The following is a 10,338-nucleotide window of genomic DNA, read 5'->3' on the forward strand; positions in this document are numbered from 1 at the left end:
GCCATGTTGCCGGGACGCGGACCAATCACAGCAAGCCGTGACGAAATTACGTCACGGCTTGCTGTGATTGGTCCGCGTCCCGGCAACATGGCCGCCATTAACCAATCACAAGCCGTGACGTCACGGGAGGCTGGACACGCGCGCTTTTCAAAATACGCGCATGTCCAGCCTCCCGTGACGTCACGGCTTGTGATTGGTTAATGGCGGCCATGTTGCCGGGACGCGGACCAATCACAGCAAGCCGTGACGTAATTTCGTCACGGCTTGCTGTGATTGGTCCGCGTCCCGGCAACATGGCCGCCCTGACCAATCACAAGCCGGGACTTCACGTAACCAAGTAAAAGCGCGAAATTTAAACAAACAACGCTGCCGGTTCCCTCGCTGAGGTCCCGGCTGCGTCGGACAGGTGAGTATAGCGATATTTTTTATTTTAATTCTCTTTTTTACACATTATTACATTAATGTTGTTGCGATACCCGATACCCGATATCACAAAAATATCGGATCTCGGTATCGGAAATTCCGATACAGCAAGTATCGGCCGATACCCGATACTTGCAGTATCGGAATGCTCAACACTAGTTACCAGATAAGATTTTTCCACCCAAATACCACAATGACAAACAAACTCACAGCCTCTCAAGGCTCAATTGAGTAAACATGACACACTTAGCCGTCTGTTCTAAGCCTCCTTCACTGGCTATCACACCCTTATGCGTCCCTACCAACACTGCCCTGCCTCACAGCGGAGGTTGGCACCCTCTTGATCGCAAAGTGGCGCCCCCGCTCCTCGGTGGCTGCCCCTAGGATGCCCTAAGCCGGTCCCTACAGACAATTGAACCCGCTAGGGGAAAGTGCCTATGGGGCTGTGCTGGTGGGCTACAGTATAAGCATAAAGTCGATATATCAGCAGGAAATGCACAGTAAGTCAGGCCCAGTGTCTATATACCATATATCAGCCCTGTTGGTAGATTTATCACACAAGGCAAAGAGAGATGCAGTATTATCTATGTACTAAAGACACATATATATAGTAATTTCATTGTTATTTTAGAATATATACACGGTGAAAAAAATAAAAAATAATGAATAAAAAATCTGTTGCACTTATCTGTGCCCAGATCTCGCCTCTACGCGTTTCCCCCCCATGATATGGTTCCTCAGGAGGCACATGGGAAAAAGAACCGTGTGTGACCACATCGGTGATATGCTGTGCCTGGTTGCAGGTGCAGGGATAACACTGATACAGACATGCTTATATATCTCATATAGCTCCCGCCCACACGGCGGTATTCAGGGAGTTAAATCATACCTATAGATTGCGGGTTGATGCGCTAATCACAGCGCAGATGTCCAGTAGTTACCCCCAATCCGTGTCCTCACACTACACATGGCGGCCGCCATTATTCCTATGGCATTATCGGCGTGCCTGTACTGCGCATGCGTCGTTTTCAGACCCTAGAGGTCTGTTGTATTCCTTCAAACTGCGCAGGCGCTCAGAGAGGACTCCATTTTGTTGTGGATCCTATCTCCCTTATAGAATACGATATGGTCATTGCGACTTATATCGGCACCATTCTAAGAACCCCCAAAGAGAATACAGTGTACCGCATAGACGGGGGTGAGGATAAACATGGTGCATCTGAATTAACATATAATTTCTAATGTGTACAGTCACCTCGCATTCATATCATTACATAGTGGTCATGTATCAAATCTAATCCCTATAAGATACCAGCTTATCTATAAATATACTCACTGGGGAACGGTGCCAAAAATACCAAATCCCCCAGTGTAGGGTATTTCTGAGTCTGCCAGCCTGCACGTGGACCACTTCACACGTTACTTAGAAGCCTTTTATGGTCATGGCTGTACAACTCCATACAGTAAAAAACCCTTCCCCCACCTGCAATACTTTTATCCTTATGCCCATCACTGGCGAAAAATCAGAGTTACGTTCTTGGGTAACCCCCTATTATTATACACTGCGAACCATCTGTTAGGTCCACACAGCCTTTCTAATCATGTCAGGGGACCGGGGAAGCCTGGATCTATGCAGACAGTTCACACGAAGCAACTGTAGGTTAGTCACTCATTGAGTCCCCTAGGGACAACTGACTCCATTCTGAATATCCACTGGGTCTCTTTTTGTAGAATGACCCTATCCCAATCGCCCCTTCTCCCATTTTGCTTCACCACCTGCAGGACACAGAAGGAGAGTGTCCTATTTTCTCCCTGATGAAATTCCCAAATGTGACGTGCTATGGGGGTGTCCCTGCAGTTCTTGATGTCACCCAAATGTTCCCCGATTCTCCTCCTCAGCTCTCTCTTGGTCTTCCCTATGTAATTTTTCGGACAACCACACGTGGCCATGTAGACCACACCCGTGGTCCTACAATTAGAGAAGTCCCTGCAAAAAAATTGTTTACCATTAGATGCACTAACAAAGTTCCTGCAGGGACTTATGAAGTCACAGAACGAGCAGTTTCCACACCTAAACATGCCATTTAGCCAGGGGTGGGATTCAAATTTTTAACAACAGGTCCTCTAAGTCGCGGCGGCCGGAATTTTGGCCACGCCCATTTTCAATAACCCCGCCCATACTAATAAGCCACGCCCAGTGGCACGATTCATATTTTTGGAAGCATGCGAGCAGGTCTGACATACCTCCCAACCGTCCCGATTTCAGCGGGACAGTCCCGCTTTGGCACCGGGGTCCCGCTGTCCCGCTTCGGGCATTTAAAATCCCGAATTTGCGGCCGCCAGTGAAGCCCCGCCCACTTCCGGGACGTAGAGAGAGCCCGATTACTGTACCCGCAGCTGTTCGTTCCGTTCCCTGCCTGGGACTGTCTGCGTTGTAGCCACGCCCCCTTGAGTTGCCTCACCGCCCGCCTCCGGCTTCCTCCTCAACGTGGGCGGACTCTGAGGACACTAGAGCGGCAGCGCCAGCACCCGGACTGGTTTCTCGTGACCGCGGGAGCAGCGAGCGGGGATCTGCAGACTGACTGTAAGTGAATGTGTCTCTCCCCCTCTCCATGCAGCGCTGCCCGTTACAGCAGAGACTCTGATCTGACAGCATTAGGAGGACTGACACAAACTTTGTCTCCCCATGCAGCGCACCCCGCTCCCACTCTCCCCCTGGTACCCATCCATCGGATTCTCCACCAACCTGGTGCAGCACCCCTCTCCCCATGGTTATCGTTAAAGGGGTATTGTCACCCAAAATGCTAAATACGGCAGCAGCATGCCGACCCCTCACCCCGTTACTCACCTCTGACTCCACCGCCTCAGGAATCTTCGGTCGCACTTCACGTATGCGCACTCCGGGGGTCAGGAGGACCTGGTGCCGGGCAGATGTGCTCCGTGGGTGTTACTATGTTTTTAGCCCTGTCGAACCCATAACACAAATTACATGAACACAAAATGGTGCTCGGTGTATATCAGGGAGATATATACAAAAGGGACTTGGCCCCTATAATAATTATACCAGTAAGGCCGGCGTCACACTCGGCGTAAGACAATACGCCACGTATTATACGGCCGTACTACGGGCGTAATACGGAGAAATGTCCCCAAAATATTGATCCGTAGTCAGGGTGTGTCAGCGTATTTTATGCTATGGGGCATTTTATACGTGCCCCATCACGTGGGGCAAGTATACTGTACGCAGCATCATGTGGGGCCATTATACAGTATGGAGCATAATGTGGCCAATGGCCATTGTACAGTATGGAGCGTCGTGTGTGGCCATATTTTTTTGTTCATAATTATTGTTAACGAAACATTGTGATCAGAAGTGCTAAATGGGTGTGGTTGGGGCGTGGCTAGTTGTGAAATGGGTGTGGCCTAAAATTTGCCGCGGCGCGCTACGCGCGCCGCTGACTTTGTCCCTCTTTCCCTTCCCCTAAAGTTGGGAGGTATGGGTCTGAGAGTGCTGGAGCGCATACCTGCGCTCCTGTTACAGAGCCCGCCCCGACCGCAGGTGTCCTAAACAGGACTCAGAGAGGCAGCGCGATGCTGCCTCTTTGAGTCCCGTTCAGGACACTTGCGCTCGACTCCGGGCTTTGAACAGGAGCGCAGGTATGCGCTCCCTCCAGCACTCTCAGACCCGCTCGCAGGGCAGGTTTGACAGCCGCTTTGCTGCGATTATACGCACCGTATAATCGCAGCAAAATTGTCCGTGTGCGCCTGCCCTTAGGTAAACCTGCATTCGCAGGGGGTTGGACCCGATGGCCCTTGAGGTCCCTTCCAACTCTACAATTTTATAATTCTAAGAATGCTAGCACCAAAGAACAGGGCGCTGATACTGTATATGGGAGAGGGGTGTTATACGGGTTGTGTACTACAGCTCTGCATTTCTCTACACATTATTCAAGGACCAAACAAACCTTGAGGAGTCTTCCATGATGTCAACGTGGCATCCACTGTGTTTCTAGCCAGCAGCTTCAGCTGGTAGCTAAAAATAAGAGAGAAAGTGTTAGGGGCACTGTGATGTCTATATGAACACGATCGTGTCATATACACATCAGCTTCTCCCTCCAAATAGTCATGGACTATGACTGGCTGCCACATCCAACAGGGCCCAGGGAAGGCTAGAGGGCTGCAGGGCAAAGGAGGAGGCTAGTGGGGACTGGGTGCTGCAGGGCCCAGGAGGGAGGCTACAGAGTCCAGCGGGAGGCTAGTGGGACTGGGGGCTGCAGGGCCCAGGGGGGAGGCTACAGAGTCCAGCGGGAGGCTAGTGGGACTGGGGGCTGCAGGGCCCAGGGGGAGGCTAGTGGGGACTTGGGGCTGCAGGGCCCAGGGGGAGGCTAGAGGGCTGCAGGGCCCAGGGGGAGGCTGGTGGGGACTTGGGGCTGCAGGGCCCAGGGGGAGGCTACAGGGCTGCAGGGCCCAGGGGGAGGCTAGTGGGGACTTGGGGCTGCAGGGCCCAGGGGGAGGCTAGAGGGCTGCAGGGCCCAGGGGGGAGGCTGGTGGGGACTTGGGGCTGCAGGGCCCAGGGGGAGGCTACAGGGCGCCCCCCCCCCCCCTCTATAATACTATCTACAAGGCACAAATACCGCCACACCATGACCAGATGACATATTACCACCACAGTGATCGAATAATATCAAATACAAGGAACAAATACCAAAACATCATGACCAGACCACATATTACCACCACATAGTGACTGAATACTATAGTACTGATCAATAATAAAAAAAACCCCACAATACTATCACCATAAGTGCCATTATACACAGGAGATCTGTACTTAGTATGCAGTGTCTGTGTACAGGTAATCCAGTGATCACCAGTGACATTATACACAGGAGCTCTGTATATAGTCTATAGGTAATCCAGTGATCACCAGTGACATTATACACAGGACCTCTGTATATAGTATACAGTGTATAGTGTCAGTGTATAGGTAACACACTGACTCACCAGTGACGTCTCTAGGTGAAGTCCTTCATCTTTCATCCCGCACAGACCGCCATCACTTCATCCAGCCAGGACTCGTCTCTGCAGGAAATAGCACAGTTATCTCGAGTTCCACTTGCAGAACACATTACTTAATTTTCCCAACTTTTACATTACACCACACGAAGAAGGCGACATAGTGTCACTGTACACAGTAATAGGACTGCCCCTCCATTTAAAACAGTGTACTCAAAAAATAAAATAAATACATCACTGCAGTAATAATATCCCTTAATTAGCCCCCTATGGTAATAATATTCGCCATCCTAGCCCCTGTGTGTCTCATTCCTGGCGTCAGCCATATGTTCTCCCATCCTGCCCTAATGAGTATCCATCCTGCCCCATATGATCTTCCCATCCTGCCCCATCTGTCTCCATCGTATCCATCCTGCCCCATGATCCTGCCCCATCTGTCTCCAATCCTGCCTCCAGTGTCTCCAGTCATGCCGCCATGTCTGTCATCCTGCCCCGTGTCTCCAATCATGCCCCGTTTCTCCATTCTGCCCCTGTGTCCAGCAATCTGCCCCTGTGTCCAGCTTTCTACCCCCGTGTCCAGCTTTCTGCCCCCCTGTGTCCAGCTTTCTGCCCCCCTGTGTCCAGTTTTCTGCCCCAGTGTCCAGCTTTCTGCCCCCATGTCCAGCTTTCTGCCCCAGCGTCCAGCTTTCAGCCCCAGCGTCCAGCGTTCTGCCCCAGCGTCCATCGTTCTGTCCCAGCGTCCAGCTTTCTGACCCCCTGTGTCCAGCTTTCTGACCCCGTTTCCAGCTTTCTGCCCCCGTGTCCAGCTTTCTGCCCCAGTGTCCAGCTTTCTGCCCCCGTGTCCAGCTTTCTGCCCCAGCGTCCAGCTTTCTGCCCCCGTGTCCAGCTTTCTGCCCCCGTGTCCAGCTTTCTGCCCCCCTGTGTCCAGCTTTCTGCCCCCCTGTGTCCAGCTTTCTGCCCCAGTGTCCAGCTTTCTGCCCCAGCGTCCAGCTTTCAGCCCCAGCGTCCAACGTTCTGCCCCAGCGTCCAGCGTTCTGCCCCAGCGTCCATCGTTCTGCCCCAGCGTCCAGCTTTCTGACCCCGTGTCCAGCTTTCTGACCCCGTTTCCAGCTTTCTGCCCCCGTGTCCAGCTTTCTGCCCCAGCGTCCAGCTTTCAGCCCCAGCGTCCAGCGTTCTGCCCCAGCGTCCAGCGTTCTGCCCCCGTGTCCAGCTTTCTGACCCCGTTTCCAGCTTTCTGCCCCCGTGTCCAGCTTTCTGCCCCCGTGTCCAGCTTTCTGCCCCAGCGTCCAGCTTTCAGCCCCAGCGTCCAGCGTTCTGCCCCAGCGTCCAGCGTTCTGCCCCAGCATCCATCGTTCTGCCCCAGCGTCCAGCGTTCTGCCCCAGCGTCCATCGTTCTGCCCCAGCGTCCATCGTTCTGCCCCAGTGTCCAGCTTTCTGACCCCGTGTCCAGCTTTCTGACCCCGTTTCCAGCTTTCTGCCCCAGTGTCCAGCTTTCTGCCCCAGCGTCCAGCTTTCAGCCCCAGCGTCCAACGTTCTGCCCCAGCGTCCAGCGTTCTGCCCCAGCGTCCATCGTTCTGCCCCAGCGTCCAGCTTTCTGACCCCGTGTCCAGCTTTCTGACCCCGTTTCCAGCTTTCTGCCCCCGTGTCCAGCTTTCTGCCCCCGTGTCCAGCTTTCTGCCCCAGCGTCCAGCTTTCAGCCCCAGCGTCCAGCGTTCTGCCCCAGCGTCCAGCGTTCTGCCCCAGCGTCCATCGTTCTGCCCCAGCGTCCAGCGTTCTGCCCCAGCGTCCATCGTTCTGCCCCAGCGTCCAGCTTTCTGACCCCAGTGTCCAGCTTTCTGCCCGTGTCCAGCTTTCTGCCCCCCTGTGTCCAGCTTTCTGCCCCAGTGTCCAGCTTTCTGCCCCCCTGTGTCCAGCTTTCTGCCCCAGTGTCCAGCTTTCTGCCCCCGTGTCCAGCTTTCTGCCCCAGCGTCCAGCTTTCAGCCCCAGCGTCCAGCGTTCTGCCCCAGCGTCCATCGTTCTGCCCCAGCGTCCAGCTTTCTGACCCTCTGTGTCCAGCTTTCTGACCCCCTGTTTCCAGCTTTCTGTCCCCCTGTGTCCAGCTTTCTGCCCTGGGCCCCCCCGATCGCCGCTCTCAATAAAAAAAAAAAAAAAAAGTTCTGCTTACCTGACCGCGATCCTGCTCTCTCTGGTTATCGGTGGGGGCGGCCATCTTCCTGAGGCCGCGCGTGCGCAGGTGGAGTGCTCTGCTGACCGGGGCTTCAGGAAAATGGCCGCGGGATGCCGCGCATGCGCAGATGGAGATCGCGGCGGCCATTTTTCTGAAGCCGAGATGCGAACAGGGTAAATTCTGCGCCGCCGGCGACCCGCCCCCCGTATTGTGCCGCCCGGGGCGGCCCGCCCCCCCCCCCCCGCTTCCTACGCCACTGCCAGTGGTAACCATTTTGAAAATTTCTATCTGCCAGCGTTCCGATAATTGAAAATGGCATTTTCAATTACCGGAATGCTGGCAGATAGAAATTTTAGTAAACGGCTGCCCCGTACCGGGTCGTACCGGCTGAATCCCACCCCTGCATTTAGCCTTCTGTCAAGCCAGGTTCCCACTTGCTTTCCTCTTTTGTAGTGGCTGTGTACGAGCCGGTCTTTCAGAGAGCGACCTTTACGGAAGGTAATCTGGGGTCTATTTGGAATGACATCTGTCAGGGTTTCGTCCATCCGTACAATGCTCCAGTGTCTCTTGAGGATATTGAACACCCGATTAGTTTGATTATCATAGGTTCCAATAATCCTCAGAGCATTCTCGGTTTCTCTTTCTCTGGTGGTATTCAAGAGGGACCATCTGTCCCTCCCCATAGCATTCTGAAAGGCTGGATCCAGGACCTCATCCGGGTAGCCTCGATCCCGGAATCTCTCCCTTAGATCGTAGGCCTGTGCCCTGAAGGTGGCAGGATTAGAGCAGTTCCTCCGTGCCCTAAGGTACTGACCCCGAGGAATGCCCCTCTTCAGGGGAACCGGATGATGGCTCTCCCACCGAAGAAGGGCATTAGTAGCAGTCGGTTTGCGAAACAGTCTTGTCTCCAAAGTACCGTTGGCGCCAATGGTAATTTTTACATCAAGAAAGGCCAGTTCACATGTATCACTCTCTGAGGTGAATCTTAAGCCAACCCTGTTGTTATTCAACTCTTGTACAAAATCATTAAATTCCGTTTGTGTACCACTCCATATGACCAGGACGTCGTCTATATAACGGTACCATGCCGATATTTTGTTGTTCCACCATCCCTCAGTTTCGGGGAACACCACGGTTTCCTCCCACCAGCCCAGGAGGAGGTTTGCATACGAGGGTGCACAGGAACAACCCATCGCAGTCCCCCTGAGCTGGTGGAAGTACTTACCGTCAAAAAGAAAGTAGTTGTGGGTTAGAACAAATTTCATCAACTCCACCACAAACTTGTTATGTCCCTCAAAATAGATGGCCCTTGTTTTCAAGTAATACTCTAGTGCTCTAAGGCCCTCTGTGTGTGGAATGCTGCTATATAGGGCCTCTACATCAATCGAGCCCAAAATGGTACCCTGTTCCACCACAATGCCATCTATCTTTTGGAGTAGATCCGACGTGTCCCGCACATAGGAGGGTAAAGATGTTACAAACGGACGTAGGATGTTATCTACATAGATGCCAACATTCTGACTCAATGAGCCAACACCCGAGACTATGGGGCGTCCCCTTAGGGGCGAGAGACCCTTGTGGACCTTAGGGAGGGCGTAGAAGGTAGGGATCATGGGGGTACGGGGAACCAGGAACTTGTGTTCATTATGAGAAATCAGCCTGTCACTCAGACCTGAATCCAAGATAGAAACCAGCAACATGGTGTACTCATCAGTAGGGTCACTTGTAAGTCTACCATACGTCCCCTTATCATCAAGGATTAAATTACACATCCCTACATACATTCGGTGGTCGAGGATGACCAAATTGCCGCCCTTATCGGATGGCTTAATAATAATTTGGTCATTTTTCTCCAACATCTCCAGGGCCTCCCACTCTTCGCTACTCAAATTTTGCGATGAATTACCATTTCTTCGGCAAACTTTTTTAAGGTCATCCTCGACCACCTTTAAGAACATGTCAATGTTGGCATAATCACGAGGAGGGGGCATCCTGTTACTCTTTAACTTAAGATTAGTATGTGGACCCAAGCCCTCCTCTCTCTCATTATCCTCCAAAAGACCCGTCAGGATATTAACTCCTTCCAGATCCTTTTCGGATATGCCAAGTTCTGTACATTGTTGTCTATTATGCAAACAAAAATTTTTTTTCCATTTTAACTTACGACAATATAGGTTTAGATCTTTCACCCATGAAAAGGTGTTAAACAGAGTCGTTGGGACACATCCCACATCTGGGCACAGATAAGTGCAACAGATTTTTTATTCATTATTTTTGATTTTTTTCACCGTGTATATATTCTAAAATAACAATGAAATTACTATATATATATGTGTCTTTAGTACATAGATAATACTGCATCTCTCTTTGCCTTGTGTGATAAATCTACCAACAGGGCTGATATATGGTATATAGACACTGGGCCTGACTTACTGTGCATTTCCTGCTGATATATCGACTTTATGCTTATACTGTAGCCCACCAGCACAGCCCTATAGGCACTTTCCCCTAGCGGGTTCAATTGTCTGTAGGGACCGGCTTAGGGCATCCTAGGGGCAGCCACCGAGGAGCGGGGGCGCCACTTTGCGATCAAGAGGGTGCCAACCTCCGCTGTGAGGCAGGGCAGTGTTGGTAGGGACGCATAAGGGTGTGATAGCCACTGAAGGAGGCTTAGAACAGACGGCTAAGTGTGTCATGTTTACTCAATTGAGCCTTGAGAGGCAGTGAGTTTG

The sequence above is a fragment of the Ranitomeya variabilis genome, chromosome 2 (assembly GCF_051348905.1).
Source record: "Ranitomeya variabilis isolate aRanVar5 chromosome 2, aRanVar5.hap1, whole genome shotgun sequence".
Lineage (NCBI taxonomy): Eukaryota > Metazoa > Chordata > Amphibia > Anura > Dendrobatidae > Ranitomeya > Ranitomeya variabilis.